Consider the following 16,824-nt stretch of genomic DNA (forward strand, 5'->3'; position numbering starts at 1 on the left):
ACAGGCTGAATATCCCTTATCCAAAATACTTGGAACCAAAAACACTTCATAATTCAGATTTTGGAATATTTGTGTACATACAATAAGATAGTTTGGAAATGTGTTCCAAGTCTAAACATTGATTTATTTATTTGAGACAGAATCTCAATAAGTCTGTTAAGTTGGCCAGGCTGGCCTCAAATTTGCAATTCTCCTGCCTTAGCCTCCTAGGGTGTTGAGATCACAGGTATGCACCACTACATCTGACTTATTTATGTTTCACATCTACTTTATACACATAGCTGAAGGTAATTTTATACTATAGTATGTAGTTTAGTGCACCTACATTTTGACTGCAACCTGTCACTTGAGGTGTGGAATTTTCCACTTACGGCATCACGTTGGTGTTCAAAACATTTTGTATTTCAGAGCATCTTGACTTTTCAGAGTAAGAATGCTCATCCTGTATTCTTAAAATTAATTTCATCTCTTTTCCTTTTCTTTTTTGAAGGTGGCTCATATAACACTCCTATTGAACAGCGCTGTCTAATCTGTGATTTACAATCCTCCTATAATCTGGTGAGTGGAGTTCACCACATTTAAAATCCTGGTCTCTTATTCTAGGTATTCAGCATTTGAGTTTTCATTCTGGAAACATATTGAGGAAATGTACTACCAACCTTCTTCCGTTAGCTTTCCTCATAAAAGTTTCAAATAACCTGTTTGAGCACTTTTCATTATTTTTCATACCATTATTTGGTATTTGAACAATCCACTTGTTCTTCTGTTCTATACAGTGCTTTACTAGCTCAGGGCTACAAAATATGGGTTTTTAAAAAACAAAAGAAGAAAATGTCAATTTATTTAATGCAAAAATAGAAGATGTTACCTTAAATCTTTCTATATTGCATTTGTTTTATTGCTAGTTTGTTAAATTTTTTATTACTCATGTGTATCTGATATTTTTATTGAAATAATTTAACAGTCTTGGAAACTCTCCAAAACATTGTTTCTCACATTTTCCAAAGACCATGGTTCTTCCTTCCATTATAATCTTTCTGCCCACTCTGAAGACTGAAGACAGTTACAACAGAGTGACAAATGACAGATACAGTCCACCCATGTACTCAAGACTAAAGATACTTCCTAAATGGGGGCTCTGGTTTCAGTGGGCCTTCCTTCCCCATACTAGGGGCAATCTTTAGATTTTTCTTTCAAGCATTTAAAGTCCTTTGGCACAACCAAATAACAAAACAAAGAGATGATCATCCTGGAAAGCTGAATCTTTGAAGATTTTAAAAATGCCTTTACTGTAAAGCCAGAATGTATTCTGAGAAGCCTGTGCCGCTCACTTGCCCATTTGGCTTCAGATCCATTCTCCACATTCCTCTCCCTCCACTCTTCTGTGTTGCAGAATGCTGATCCTGCAACATACTCTCCCCAGACACCCAGCCATTTGGCTTGTGGGAGGATTCAGCCTATGGAAGGCGAGGACAGGTGAGAGAGATCAAAGGGAAGACAGGAAGAAGCCAGAGGATTTATTGTCTGTATTTCTTTCTTTGAATGAATCTTTAGTGGTGACTTTGTATCCTTTATTTTCCAGCTCATGTCAAGCAACTTTTTATTCTGACATTATATCTAAAAGTTGTAGAAACTATGCATAAAATAACACATGCATTGGTTATGCAATTGCATGTAATATTTTAAATGGATTACAAGAATATATGATAAGGCATGATCACAACAGATGGAATGTGTTAAGGAATACAACTGGGAGCTTGTGGCTAAAGGTGTTCTTATGCTCAAACACAATGAATATTTTACTCCTTTCCCAAACAGAATGGGAGGTCATAAGGCAAAGTAGAAATAGCTGTTAATTTTGAGTGATTGAAGAAGAAAGAAAAGAAGCAAAAAGAAAATCATACTTTTGGAGGTTTAGTGGAGAAGAAATAATTTTTGCCATAATACTTCTATTCTTTTCTTATTAATAAATGTTTAAAGGAAATAGTTAAATATCACAGCTGTATTGATTATTTATTGCCGTGGTAACAGATTGCTATAAACTTAGTGGCTTAAAATGATACAATTTTATTATCATATAGTTCTCAAGATCAGAGTCTGACACAGGACTTACTGGCCTAAAATCAGGGTGTTAGCAGGATAGAGGTGTTTTCTGGAGGTTCTAGAAAAAAATCTGTCTCCTTTCCTTTGATACCCTCTAGAAATAACCCACATCCCTTGGCTTTCGGGACCTTCTGCCATTTTCAAAGTCAACAGATAACATTTCTTTGATCATTATTCCCTAGTGGCATTTTCTTCTGACCACAACTAAAAAAGATTTTTCAATTTGAATGTCTCTTGTGATTAGATTAGGTTGGGTTTGCCTAGATAATCTAGGATAGTCTCTGCTTCTCAAGATTCACAACTTAATCACTTCTGCAAAGATCCTTTGCCATGGAAGGTAACATATTCACAGATTCCAGAGATTGAGATCCCTACGTCTTTTGGGGGGACATTATTCTGCCTACCACAATAACTTATAGCAGGAAGACATTTTTCATCTATAAACTGAAGACTTGTAAATTTCTAGCATGCTGTTTTTCTGAGACAGCAAAGATTTATTCAAGTTCAAGTTCATAGCTATGAGAATTCATCTTTTGATTATGCATAGCTGAACAGAAAATTTGCATTTTTAAATGTACATTTAAAAATGTACATTTTTACAATAGAAGACAATGAGAAATTTACATTTTCATTAAGATAGTCTTCATCAGAATAATAGGCAGATCTCAAATGAAAGCTGCAACAGAACTTCCCTTTGAATCTCTCCCAATGAAGTGATGAGTATCATTTGCTCTAATTGTCGCTCTGCTATAGCAGATCATTTTGGCTATAAAGACAAATTTACTGCTCTATGAGATATTCCATCTTGCACTGATTCCAGTGCTGCTGCTGAAAACAGGTCAGTTTCTTGTGAACCAGGACTTTGCTGAACTGGTTATCTACTAGAAACTGAGGCTTGGAACTACTTATTAGAAAATACTGATATTCACTAATACTAATATTCCCTAATACTAATATTCCCAAGTAGATTAACTTGTCTTTAAGAAAAGAGCTAATGAAGTTCAGAAATCCCATAGAGATCAAAGTAGACATTTGAGTAAGCAAGCTAATTAAAGTGAAAACTTGGCACACAACAACGTTGGACACAGTCCTTGTCAACTCTCTTCATATTTTATTGAGGAATTAAATTTCTCCAGCAAGCAAAAGAATAGTTCACTAAATGTTCAAGAACTGGAATTATGTAACCAATCAGCAGAAATGCTCAAGCTGTTCTTCCAGTTGCTCACGGGACAACTGTTTGCTCCCATCATCCTCCAAGCATTGCTATGGCTTTTGTCCTTCTCATTCCTGAAACAAGTAAGTAGACTTTGCTACAAAATTGAAGACATTAAAAAGAGTCATTTCTCTGGTTTCATAGTTTAATCAAATCTTTTTCTCTAAAATTAGAAAAGCTTATAGTTGTCATCTTTCCTGATTTCCTCCTCCATTTTGGATTAGTAAAAAAGAAAACAAATGAGGATGTGACTTCTGAGCTGCCAACATAGAGTTGGCCCATCTCAAAATGGACCAGGACACTGTGGCCAGCTGTGTCATCAGCACCTGCCTTATCTGGGCCCAGCTGGGTGCAGTCAAGTTCACAGTCGTCCCTAGGAGGCTGTGCTTTGTGTTTTGAAATGGCTCCTACACAACCTCCCCTGTGTGGATGCTTTTGGGAGGTATATACTAGGAGCATGGGAATTGAACCCTCTGTCTTCCCCCTCTTAAGAAATCCAACCCTATCCCTGGAGACCTTCTCTGCCTGTGAGGAGGAAAGTGAAAATCACCTGCTCATTCATTCATTTATTCTCTAAGTGTTTAATTGAATTTTGTCTTAGTTCAGAATCAAATGTAAGCAATTTATTTGGGAAGTGGTGACAGGAAGGACTGGGAAGGAAGTACAGAATTGACACAAGAAGGAAGAAAGCCAGGAGGAAAACATTATCAGATAAGTTATCACTGGGGGAGCTGGAGCTCAGTCCTGCTAAGAAATTCTGCGAGACCATGCAAAAAACACTCAGAGCTGACCATGGAGGAGTAAGTGAGTGCAGTTACTACCATCATCTCCAGAGGACAACCAGTTGTATGCTGCCTGCAGTTAATTTTCCAGAGCATTCAATTTACTGTTGCTGAGGTCAAAGAGACTTTCAGGTGGTCGGGAGAAAGGCCTCTGGCAAAGAGAAGCAGACTAGTTGGAAATAGAGCCAGCTCACATCGAGGTGGGAAAGCCTGAGGGGCAGACATACAAAAGATTTCTTATAACTGTCTCTGAGTGAGGCACTGAGGCAGGTGCAGCAGAAAAGCTTAATAGACTTCAATCAGTCAACCAGGCAGAAGCAAATACGTTTTGCTACGTGCTTGGAATTGTGCTGAGTACTGTAGGGGAAGCAGTAGAAATAGCAGGCATGATCTATCCTTGATTTGGAGGGATTGCTGTCTATGAAAAGCAACTCTGACTCTCACATACAACAATAGGCAAATGGACAAAATATATTGGTGATGTAGTAACTAGTGGAGGATTGGAATTCTTGGGGAAGGCCTCATGAGTGAGGTAGGAAAGGAAGGAAGGATGGTGTTTGCAGACTTAAGCCACAGTCTGGATAGAATGAAAGTTTAGGCTAACATGCTGGAAGGCAGTGAGGACACCCCCATGGGAACAGAGTTGATGGAATCAGCTCAAGGGGAGTATGAAACTACATAGTTGACTGTTAGGGCAGGCTCAACATTGAGAGGCTGAAAGACAACACAAAAAAGATTAGGCTTAGTATTGTCTGTCATTGCCATGACTCTAAAGTTCCTTTTGGAAAAGTTCACCCATGCCCACAGTTTGGAGCAGTTGCAAAAGGGGCAGCCTCATGGCAGATGACCCTCCTTCCACGGTCACACCCAGCTGGGGTGAGGCAGACATCACACCTCAAGCAAGCTCATCAGGTTTGGTTTTGTTTCACTTTCCAGCATTTTGATTTAGAGCACTAAGGGATTGAATAAGTTGGTGCACTATAAAGCCAGGGCAAGAGCGTCTTTCCTTTAGTAAGCCACAGATACGTGTAAATATGATGTTGGAATAATGCGTCACTGAGAATATTGAACTGCAGCAAAAAAGTTGTGCCCAACGGCCGAGAGAACCTGAGAAGAGAGAGAGCATGACCCTGACAAGTTAGAAGTGCCTTTCCAATTTGTTCAAGGTCATAGTGTACAAGGTGTGGTCAAAATATATGGTATTTAAATTTTAAAAATTATTGCATTAAAAGACACATTGTCATTAATCACCCTCAAATTTTCCTCCTTGCCTTGTAATACTTGTCCCATCATTCTTGCCACTTTCTGAAGCACTTCTGGAAGTCTTCTTTCGTGATTTTACCAGGTATGATCAAAAATAGAGTGAATGGTGCTGCCAAGTGCCACCAGATGCCAAAGCAGGTTGGATAAAACATTACAGTGTGTTCTCATCTACCTTGTCCACCAGATCTGCACATGTGACTTCTGGCTCTCCCCCACAGTCAAAATGATCATGGAAAGCAAATGATTTGGATAAATTCAGGACATAGAGGCAGCCATGACAGTGAAACTAAAGACTTCCAGAACTGCTTCAAAAAGTGACCAGAATGATGAGTGTGTCTGAAGTGAGGGGGTGGATTTTGAGGAAGATTAATGGCAATATGTCTTTTACTATAATAAATTAAAAACATTTAAACACACAGTGTATTTTAAAATTATACCCCATATTTCTGTTCTTGGGTAAATTTCCCAGACGAGTAAAGGAAGTGTCTGCCCCCAAATTGGGAGGGGGTGACAGATCAAAGAACGACTCAGACAAGTCCAACTTGGTGAATAACTGAGTTTGTTAGGGGTTGCTACAGAGCACTGAACTACTTGCAGCTTGCTGCACCGCTGAGGTTGTCAAATCCCCTTTGGGAAGTTAAGGGTTTCAGCACTCATGAAGACAGCCAAAGTAGGATCAAAAGCAGGAAAGGCCCTTGGGAAAAGCTGTGTGTATGCCACCGCCAGCCCATCTTTATCAGGGAACTCCCTCCCACAGGTAAGCACTGTCCAGCTGCAGTGGTTGACCTTGCTGTGCTAATATGGCACACAGCCGGGGTGGGAGGGGCGAGCTCACTGGACAGCTGGCTACACCATGGCCCGCTACAAGATGGAGTTCTTCGGCATGAGTTGGGAGGGCAGTTTTTATTACATGTGCAACCTTTCCAGTCAAGCTAATTTAGTGGAAATCAACTATCTTTTGCTAAGACAACATAGCAGTCATTAATTTGCATATTTCTTACTTTGGTTCAAGTGCTCTGCTTTTTAGTCCTGGAGGTTAATGTCAAAGCTGGCAATCTCCACAAGCAGACTTGAGATGAGAGTCATGAGTAGGTGATCCCAGGAAGATGGGAAAGGAATGAAGGAAGCAGGATAGAAAAAGGAAGGAAGCCAAGCAGATGGTGAACTCAGAGCAAGTCCCTGGAGCCTGCAACAGTCCTGTGTGGAAGTCCTGCCCTCTTAGCCTTGGGCAGGGAGGGGCAAGGGTGTTTGCACACTGGCTTTTTGACCTGGACTGTCACAGAAATGTAGAGATAAGTTAGGTGAGATACTTGCCCCTCAATTCCTTTACAGTCTAGTTGCAGAAGACAAACTTGCAAGCACAGGCAACTAGGAAAGAAGCTTCTGAATAGAGGAGAATAAGAAAAACTCCACCCAAAATAAATTTTTTGCTAATGGTGAACAATTCAATATCCATGCGTTAATAAGAGCGTAACTGATTTCCTCCCGGTACTGTTTTCTTATCTGTTTCAGAAAACAGAACTTCCTGAAAAATGGCTATTGAAGGAATATGATAAAAACCTGGCAGGAGCCCAGTTTTTACTCAGCAGCTTTGACCCAAGAAAGAAAAGTAAATATCAAACACAACATTGGTAAGAGTATTGTGTATTTTTCTTTTTCTTTTCCCTTAAGTCATGTTTGCTCTCTTAAGAATGGGAACTACTTATGGTTTAAAGTATTTTTGGTGCAAGGGTCTGGCTGCCAAAAAAGCAGTGGGCATTTGCTTACAGTAAATGGGCTGTTACTCAACACCTGTGACCTCTATTTAATGCAGGAATAGAGTGTAGTCCAGCTCCCACAAGGTTTTCAGGAGTCTTAAGAAATCAATTTTATAAAATACCAAAAGTTTTTCTTTATTGCAGGGAAATCATATACCATGTAATATCATTTTGTTTTTTAATATATTACCAAGTGCTACATAATAACAGGGAGTTACTGTATTAGGAATTTGAAAAATTGGTACAATTGATGTAACGCAACACTGGAGATTATTGAGAACAGTAATTCAGGACTCTGATGAAAGTTGGCTTCCATTGAATATTTCATAGAACTGCAAAACATGTACCACTGCTACACACAGCTCTCCTGTCTGCACACAGGCCATGTGACTCCACACTAGGCCTGGGGAAGACTGCATCCCTAGTGCTGTTATCTACGGTATTTAATTGCAGCTATTCTCACTACTTAATCATCAGTCATTTTTCATTCAAGCTCATCTGAATTTATTTTCTTTTATGTTTGGTTAATTTTCCTTTGTGAGAAAATACTATTTGAGTTTGGGTCTCCCTGGATAAAGATGGGTGTGCAAGTCGTTATTTGAAATTTTTGTTTTCCAGTACTGGAAATCAAACTCAGGACCTTTGCACCACTGAACTACTTTCCTGGCTGGCTGCAAGTTATTTGGGAGGTAATCCCAGGAAGTATGGGAACCAAGAGTGGGGAAGTAAGACACAGAAGGGAGAAAAATCAAGAAAGGAATATGCTAGTGGCCAACAATGACCCCTGGGGGTGGGGGCACTCAGGCCCTTGGGGATTCTGGGGAGACTTTGTAGAACATGCCTCAGTGTTGTGCCATCCAACAGATGAGGAGCTCGGGTATGTTTCCAACATTTTGTATCTGTTGTTTGTTGAGGGCTATTTCTAGGGGCATCAATTGAAGAAAATTCTAGCCAATCCTGCATCCTGGAGAATGCTCCGGCACCCAGAGAAAGCCTTTAGGGAGAGTCCTGGTGCTGGCCAGAGACGGGCAGGGACAAAAATCAGAAGAGCTAATGGGAATTGGGCAGCATGTGGGTGCCATGATAGCAGCTAGTATGGATGCATATTCCCACGAACAGTGTTTAAGACTCACAGTTTCTAATCACTTGATTTTGAAATAACATGTGTTGCATTTCAATGTACTATAAAAGCCAGAATTGCTAAGTAGTCCAAGAAAACCTTCTGAAAAATTGGGATCTTAAAATTGAAACTTGGATGATGGGAAGAAGCCATGCATATGAAGAGTGAGGCAAGAGTGGTTTAAAGTCTTCTGTATCCTATTGTCCATTTAAATTCTGAATCTGAAACAAGGAAATTTATATGTTGCAATGCTTGAAGACAGACTGTTGGGAATCACATTCTCATTCAGAATAAAACTATTTTAGCCATCTTCTGCAATATAAACTTTCTAGTATTCCCTTTGGTACCATTTTAATGTTCATGCTTCTCTTGTCTATTCAGTTTGCCTATGCTGACCAATTAGTCAAATTTTCAAACTCTACTTCCACCAAACACTATTCGACAGTTCCCATTTGCCATGCTAGGTGACTCTAACCTGCCTCCAACTTACATGGAAATGATAGTCCTTGGAGAAGGGAAAATCACATTTGGAACTCAGAAAACTCAGTCCACTGTGCAGTTGGTGAGGAAGGACTATATGGATTCTTGAGCCTGGACTTTCTCAAGCCTTTCTAGTTACAGATTTTCTTCAACATTGTCCAGCAGCTTCCCAAGCAAAAGGTAATTCCATCTCTCAGACCCTAGTCCTAACATTTCTTAGAATTTTAATGTTCTCTGAGTAACTACATGGCATCAAAAATAAATTTTTAACCAAAATTTTTTTTGCGGGGGGGCCTTCTCCTAAGAGAGAGAGACCGCTAAAAAGGATATCTTTTTCTCATCTGGTGTTGTGAAGTCAAAGGTGAAACCCAAGCTCAAGCACCAACAACACAAGTTTATTTAGTGGCTAAAGAATGGAAAAGTAGAAGTGTAGCTCACAGATCAATTTCTCAACTCTTTGGGGTGAGGAAGTCATAGTTACAGGGTAAGAACAGTTATGGGGCAGTAGGCTAAAAAAAGGGAGCAATATTTCTGCCTGTTTTTGAAATAGGTAAAGATTTTCCAGGAATTTGGCTGCCACCCTGTTATGGCTTATATCTATATGTTCCTCCAAAGCCTCATGCAGTCATAGGTGGGGCTTTTTCAAAGGCAGCTGGATCTAGAGTGTGTGACCTTGGAATTGATTCATGGTGCTATGCTAGGCTCAAGGACACTAGGATTAAGGGTGTGAGTGGTACCCACCCTAAGTAGTCTAGATAAGATAAAAGGGGCTTTTGCTCCCTTGTGCATGCCATAAACTATTTTCACTTTATCTTGGAGCCAGCCAATTATAGACTGAAACCTCTATAAACTGTGAACTAAATAAACCTTTCCTCCTTTAACTTTGGGTGTCAGGTATTTCATCTCAGCAACAAGAACAGTAAGTAAAACACACTCCTATTTTTCTTTTCTTTTCTTTTATGGTTCTTTCTGGTCATTACAGTGGCATTTGTCAACTGTCCTGGCATGGCATTGGAGTTGAATCATTTAATATGTAGATGAGATTATAATGGAATCTCAGCATATTGGAGGTTGCTTAGGAAGCTATCTAAGATCTGGCTGGTTTCAACTGGTGTGTTCACAGAGGCCTCTCCACTTTAAACTTTTGCTTTCAAAGATTAGGGTAGGTAGAAACTCAGCTAGCTCTTACATAGGCAGTACATTGGCTGACAAAACTTCCTTAGCTTTTGAAAGTATATCTTCCCCAAAAGGCTCACGTTGTAAATTTGTTTTTGTTGTTGTTGTTGTATTTGCCATAGAGTCCATATCACGATTGCCTGAGTCACTCATTTCTTCTTTTCTAATTCTCAAGGGATAAGAAATATCACCTTTGAGCAAGTTTGGGATGCAGAGAGAAAGATAAAATTTTTAAAAGAATTATGAAGCCAGCTCATGTCTTACTTTTTCTAAGACTTCCTGAAATTATACACATGGAAGCAGCATTTCTTGCCCATTGTACAAATATGGTATCCCTCTCCATCACTTTCCTCGCCAATGACATCTTCCACCCTGGGGCTTCTCTGGATATTTCTGAGCTTTGAAAGAATCATTTTCTTCTGCTTGTAATTTGAGTTGTTATCTTCTCCAGACATGATTGTTTTTCATGTCCTAGAGATATTCTTCACAATTTCAATTCCTCTGATAGAAACTTTTTTTTAATGCAGCGATAGTTTATTTTCATTGACTTTGTTTTCTTTGCAAAGACTTTTACAAAATAGAAGACACCTGGATTTGGTTTATGATGTGACACAGGCTTCAACTGTCCTTTATATAAGATTTATTTTTTGCATATTGAGCAAAGCAAGGTTATCTCTTAATAAGACTGAATGAATAAAATGCTTAAATTCTTACTTTTTAAGAAGATCTAACCTAGTGAACCCATAAGCAATCTCTGAATGTTTGCTGAAAGAATTCTAGGTATCTGGTTTTCTGACCTTGTTTATGAAATCTTATATCAACTTAGTTCAATTTTGTATGGTACTGGATAGCAAAGGGGGAAAGAAGCACTACATAAGCATATCTTGACCTAGCTGCAACAGAAAAAAAAAGGAAAAGAAACAACTGTCAGAGCTGTAAAGCAGTATTTTAATCTGTGTATGATTCCTGTCTACAGCCTCTTATGTAGTGGTTTTCCAGTCTTTGTTGAATATTTGCAGTCAGCAGACTCATGATTCCCACAGGAGGCAACCCAAATCAGTTTCAGAAAGCCCTAGTTGTTGAAAAAAGTACTCAGGAACAAAATTATGAATTACAGATAGTTTTAAATGCTGTGCAAAAAATTTGGATAGCTTTCTATGTTGATCATCTGATTAAGAGAACTCTGCAGATAAACCACATTAGCAATCAAAATGGAAAAAGAAAGCTACTAACATTAAACCTCAGGGTCCCCTGGTGTTTGTAAAATCCTAATCCCCTTTCCAGCACATTTGTTTACCAAGCAATTCGGATTCACTTGGGTAACTGTCTCATTGATGTTCTATAAATGACTATAATTTAGTAACATTATTGTTCAGAACGCATTTATTCTCCCTTCAACTTGTAGCTCTGATAAATCGTCATGGCCTAAAGAACTATTTTCTAGTGCTTTTGGAATGATCAAGTTGCCCAAGGAGAAGTCGTCCAGGTGATCACCCTGAGCTATGTCCTCTGAGTGTGAGGTAGCATAGGTCCCTGTGACTTCAGTGACAATGTCAGAATCTTACCCAGGTTTCTTCCAATGATCCCTTTGGAGTAGGATATAAGATATATTTTAATTTGCCTTAACCTCATAAGATGGGAAAGAGATGGTCAAGGCAAGTCTTGAGATACTGTCTTACTAAAAATTTGGCAAGCGTGATCACCATCTAAGGTTAATAATCCTCAAGTGCATGTTGAGGGATAAGGAATATTCTAAATCTCCTTGGTATCCTGAGTATTGATCATATCACTCTTCCTTCCTTTAGGCTTTCTACTTCTAACCTGGATGATGGCTATAGCTTCTCTCTAGCTTCAGCTCTGTCACATGTCTCACTCCTTAACTTCTGTAGTCAGAATGTTCTTTCTTAAATGCATACCTGATTATGTCACACTGTTGCTTAATTGCTTCATTACCTTCTACATAAAACTCAAGCTCCTTATTATGAAATACCAAGCCTGCCCTCTTCCTCCACTCTAACTTTTGGCATTATCTTTTCATCCTCCAGCCATGTGTAATTACCTCTGATTTGGGTATTCATCTGCTCCCAGTGGCTTTCTCCTGCACAATCTTGGATGCACCACCCCTGAGAATTAAGCCCTATTTCAGAGACCCCAGGAAGTGTGTCTTTTCCTTAAATTTCACTCCTTCACCAAGATAGCTTTGACTCACACTGTTCCACTGCATCCTGAGTTTATCTCAAATCCTGGCATTAAAGGATTTGTTGTAACTATTTTCTAGTCTACATCCTCCTAAGACCTAGAGCTCTTAGAAAGAACAGGCTGAGTCTTTTTTTTTTGTATTAAATTTTTTATTGGTACATTGTAGGTATACAACACAATTACATTTCTCATTGGGAATTGTACCTTTACATAATGCATCTTTTTCTTTTTTTTTGTATTAAATTCTTTTACTGGTACATTGTAGGTATACAACACAATTACATTTCTCATTGGGAATTGTACCTTTACATAATGCATCTTGGTTCTTATTTTTTCCCCATTTCTAGCCCTCCCTTCACGCCCTCCACCCTTCCCTATTTACAAAGACTTTATTTCCATTTTTTCCATTTCTCATCATTTTTCTTTTCCCTTCTTTCCTTTCCCCTGCCCCTCCCACTACCCCTACCCCTTTGGACCTTTTCTTTCTATTTTACATTATCGATTATTCATCCTAATCATTGGTACATTTTAGGTATACAATATAATGACATTCATCATTGGAAATTTGCACCTTTACATAATCTCTCTTGGTTCTTATTTTTCACCCTTGCCCAGCCCTCCCTTCAACCCCTCCATTCCTCCCTATTTACAAAGATTTTGTTCCTATTTTTCCATTTTCTCATATTAATCCCATTCCCTTCTATCCTTTCCCCTAGCCCTCCCACTTCTTTCCCCTTTGCCCCTTTTCTTCCTATTTCACATTACCTGTTATACATTTAGTCCTTATTTACACTTTCAGTTTCTGACACCAGAGAAACTATTCAGTATTTACACATGTGTGTCCTATTTATTTTACTTAAGAGTATCACCACAATGTGCATCCATTTAGCTATAAATGTCTCTAATTTCTCATATTTTATGGCTGAGTAGTACTCCATTTTAGAAAAAACCCCACATTTTCTTTATCCAGTCTCCAGTTGATGGGCATTTGGGCTGTTTCCAAGTTTTAGCTATTACAAACTGTGCTGCTATGAACATGGGTGCACATATATCACTGTGGTATGATTCTTTTACTTCTTTGGGGAAAATCTCCAGTAGGGGACAGCAGGGTCAAATGGGATCTCCAGTCCTAGTTCTTTGAGATGTCTCCACACTGATTTCCACAGTGGTTGCACCAGTCTACACTCCCACCAGCAGTGGAGCAGGGTTCCTCTTTCCCCACAGCCCCGCCAGCATTTGTTATTGGTTGATTTCATGATAGCAGCCATTCTTTGTGGAGTGAAGTGGAATCTCAGTGTTGTTTTCATTTGCATCTCTCTAATGACCAGTGATGTTGAATATTTTTTCATGTATTTATTTGCTATTTCTACTTCTTTGTCTGAGAAATGTCTGTTCATTTCAGATGCCCATTTTTGATTGGGTTTTTAAATTTGGGAGGTCTGATCTTTTGAAGTTCTTTATAGATTCGAGATAGTAGACCTTTGTCTGAGAAAGAGCAAATGAAGATTTTTTCCCACATTGTGGGTTGTCTCTTCACACTGCTTGTGGCTTCTCTTGCTGTGCAGAAGCCTTTGAATAAGATAAGATCCCACTTCTTGATTGTTTGTGCTGGTTCATGGGCAACTGAGGTTTTGTTCATAAAATCTTTTCCTACACCGATTTCTTCAAGGGTTCTACCTAACCTCTGTTCCAACTGGTTCAGAGTTTCTATTTTAATATTTAGATCTTTAATCCATTTTGATTTTAGTTTAGTGCATGGTGAGAGATACAGGTCTAGTTTTAATCTTTGGCAAGTTGAAGCCCAATTTTTCCAGCACCATTTATTAAAGAAGCTATCTTTCCTCCAGTGAGGGTGTTTGGCTCCTTTATCGAAGATGAGATGGCTGAGTGTGTCTGGCGTTGTTTCTGCATCTTCTAATCTGTTGCACTGGTCCTCAGGTCTGTTTCTTTGCCAGCACCATGCTGTTTTTATCACAGTAGCTTTGTAGTAGAGTTGCAGGTTGGGGATTGTGATACCCCCTGCCATGTCTCTGTTACCTAGAATTAATTGCTTTTGCTATTCTGTGTCTCTTCTTGTTCCAAATGAATTTTTGGATTGTTTTCTCTAGGTCTATGAAGTATGCTGCCGGGATCTCATTTGGAATTGCATTAAATCTATATAGCAGTTTTGGAAGTATGGCCATTTTCACTATATTAATCCTTCCTACCCAGGAGGAGGGGATGTCTGTCCATTTTCTGATATCATCTTCAATCTCTCTTTGCAGAGTGCCATAGTTTTCAGAGAAGAGGTCTTTGATTTCTTTCGTTAGGCTGATTCCTAGGTATTTCAGTTTTTTGGATGCTATTGTGAAAGGAATTATTTGCCCTATTTCTCCCTCAGTGAGTCTGTCATTGGTATAGAGGAAAGCTATTGACTTTTGTGTGTTGACCTTGTAACCAGCTACTTGAGTGAATTTGGTTATTAAGTCTAGAAGACTTTTGGTGGAGTTCTTGGGGTCTTCTATATAGAGTATCATGTCATCTGCAAATAATGACAATTTGACTTCTTCATTACCTATCTTTCTTCCTTTTATTTCTTTCTCTTGTCTAATTGCTGTGGCTAATGTTTCCAGAACTATATTGAGCAAGAGTGGTAATAGTGGACATCCTTGTCTTGTTCTTGATTTTATTGTGAAGGATTTCAGTTTTTGACCATTTAGTGTGATATTGGCTGTTGGTTTTTCATAGATGGCTTCTATCAGTTTGAGGTAGAGACCATCTATTCCAATTTTTTGTAGGGTTTTTATCATAAATGGATGTTGGATTTTGTCAAATGCTTTTTCTGTGTCTATGGAGATAATCATATGGTTTTTGTCCTTGGCTCTATTGATATACTGTATTACATTGATTGATTTGCGTATATTGAACCATCCCTGAATCCCTGGGATGAATCCCACTTGATCAGGGTGTATGATCTCCTTGATGATCTTCTGCATTCTGTTTGCTATTATCTTATTAAGGATTTTTGCATCTATGTTAATTAGTGAGATTGGCCTATAGTTCTCTTTTTAAGTTGGGTCTTTCTCTGCTTTGGGGATGAAGGTGATGCTTGCTTCCAGGAATGAATTTGGGAGTTTTGCTTCCCTTTCAATTTCTTTGAAGAGTTTAAACAGTAGTGGCAGCAGTTCCTCTCTAAATGTCTTGTAGAATTCAGCAGTGAAGCCATCAGGGCCAGGGCTTTTCTTAGTTGATAAGTTTTTAATTACATTTTCAATTTCATTGGTTGATATTGGGTTGTTCAGAATTTTTAGGTCTTCTTCGTTCAACTTTGGTAATTCATATGTATCTAGGAATCTGTCCATTTCTTCTGTGTTTTCCATCTTATTGGCATATAGGTTCTGGAAGTAGGTATTGATGATCCTCTGGATTTCTGCTGGGCCTGTTGTACTTTCACCCTTTTCATTCCTAATTGCATGGATTTGGGTCTTTTCTTTCCTTTTTCTGACAAGGTTGGCTAAAGGTTTGTCAATTTTGTTGATTCTTTCGAAAACCCAACTCTTGGCTGCACTGATTTTTTGTATCATTCTCTTAGTCTCCATTGCATTGATTTCTCCTCTGATCTTTATAATTTCCTCCCTTGTATGAGCTTTGGGGTTGTCCTTCTCTTCTTTTTCTAGAAGCTTGAAGTTCAGCATCAGGTTGTTTAATTGGGCTCATTCTGTTTTCCTAATATGCATATTCACTGGTATGAATTTCCCTCATAAGACTTTCATTGTGTCCCATAGATTCCAATGTGTTGTATTGTCATTGTCATTTAATTGAAGGAACTATCTGATTTCTTCTTTAATTTCCTCTGTGATCCATTGGTTATTCAGAAGTGTGTTGTTCAATTCCCACATGTTTATGAAATTTTTTGAGTTTCTTTTGCTATGGATCTCCAATTTCATCGCACTATGGTCTGATAATGTACAGAGGATAACTTCAATTCCTTTGCACTCACTTAAACATGTTCTATGTGTGAGTATGTGGTCTATTTTGGAGAATGACCCATGTGCAGCTGAGAAGAATGTGTATTCTGATTTTGTGGGGTGGAAGACTCTGTAAACATCTGTTAAGTTCATTTGTTCAAGAGTTGGATTGAGTTCTAGTATTTCATTACTTATTTTTAGTCTAGTTGATCTATCTATTTGTGACAGTGGGCTGTTGAGGTCCCCCACTATAATTGTATTAGTGCATACATGACTTCTCATGTCCATTAGTATTTGTTTTGTATAGTTGGGTGCACTAGTGTTTGGTGCATAGATATTTATGATTGTCATCTTTTCCTCTTGGATTCTTCCCTTTACAAGGATGTAGTGTCCTTCTTCATCTCTCTTAATCAGTGTTGGTTTGAAATCTACTTGATCTGCAAAGAAGATAGCTACTCCTGCTTTTTTTCAGGTTCCTGTCACATGGAATATTGTTTTCCACCCTTTAACTTTCAGTCTATGAGTTTCCTTTTGAATTAAGTGTGATTCTTGTATGCAGCATATTGTTGGATTTTGCTTCTTGACCCATTCTGCCAGTCTATTTCTTTTGATTGGTGAATTGAGACCATTAACATTGATGGTTATAACTGAAACGTATTGACTTGTCATTGCCATGAGTTTTTCTTCTTGTTGGGTTCTCCCCCTTTCCATTTAATTTCTTGTCATGCCAGATGGGTTCATTCTGCTTTGCTTCCTGGGGTTGTGATCCTCAATGTCTGTTCCT

At 38.6% G+C, this 16,824-nt stretch overlaps 1 long non-coding RNA gene across 2 annotated transcripts in view; it reads left to right on the top strand.

The window, feature by feature from the left end:
• Nucleotides 1-16,824, top strand: part of LOC106009013 (uncharacterized) — a 249,399-nt gene that overhangs the window by 144,197 nt on the left and 88,378 nt on the right. For both annotated transcript variants that reach the window (XR_015442081.1, XR_015442080.1), the window contains one exon: nucleotides 6,874-6,992. This is a non-coding gene — a long non-coding RNA (uncharacterized LOC106009013). The remainder of the gene's footprint in view (nucleotides 1-6,873; nucleotides 6,993-16,824) is intronic.

This window comes from Heterocephalus glaber, unplaced genomic scaffold, assembly GCF_053883595.1.
Source record: "Heterocephalus glaber isolate CG9 unplaced genomic scaffold, H.glaber_assembly_v1.0 deba00001532, whole genome shotgun sequence".
NCBI lineage: Eukaryota > Metazoa > Chordata > Mammalia > Rodentia > Bathyergidae > Heterocephalus > Heterocephalus glaber.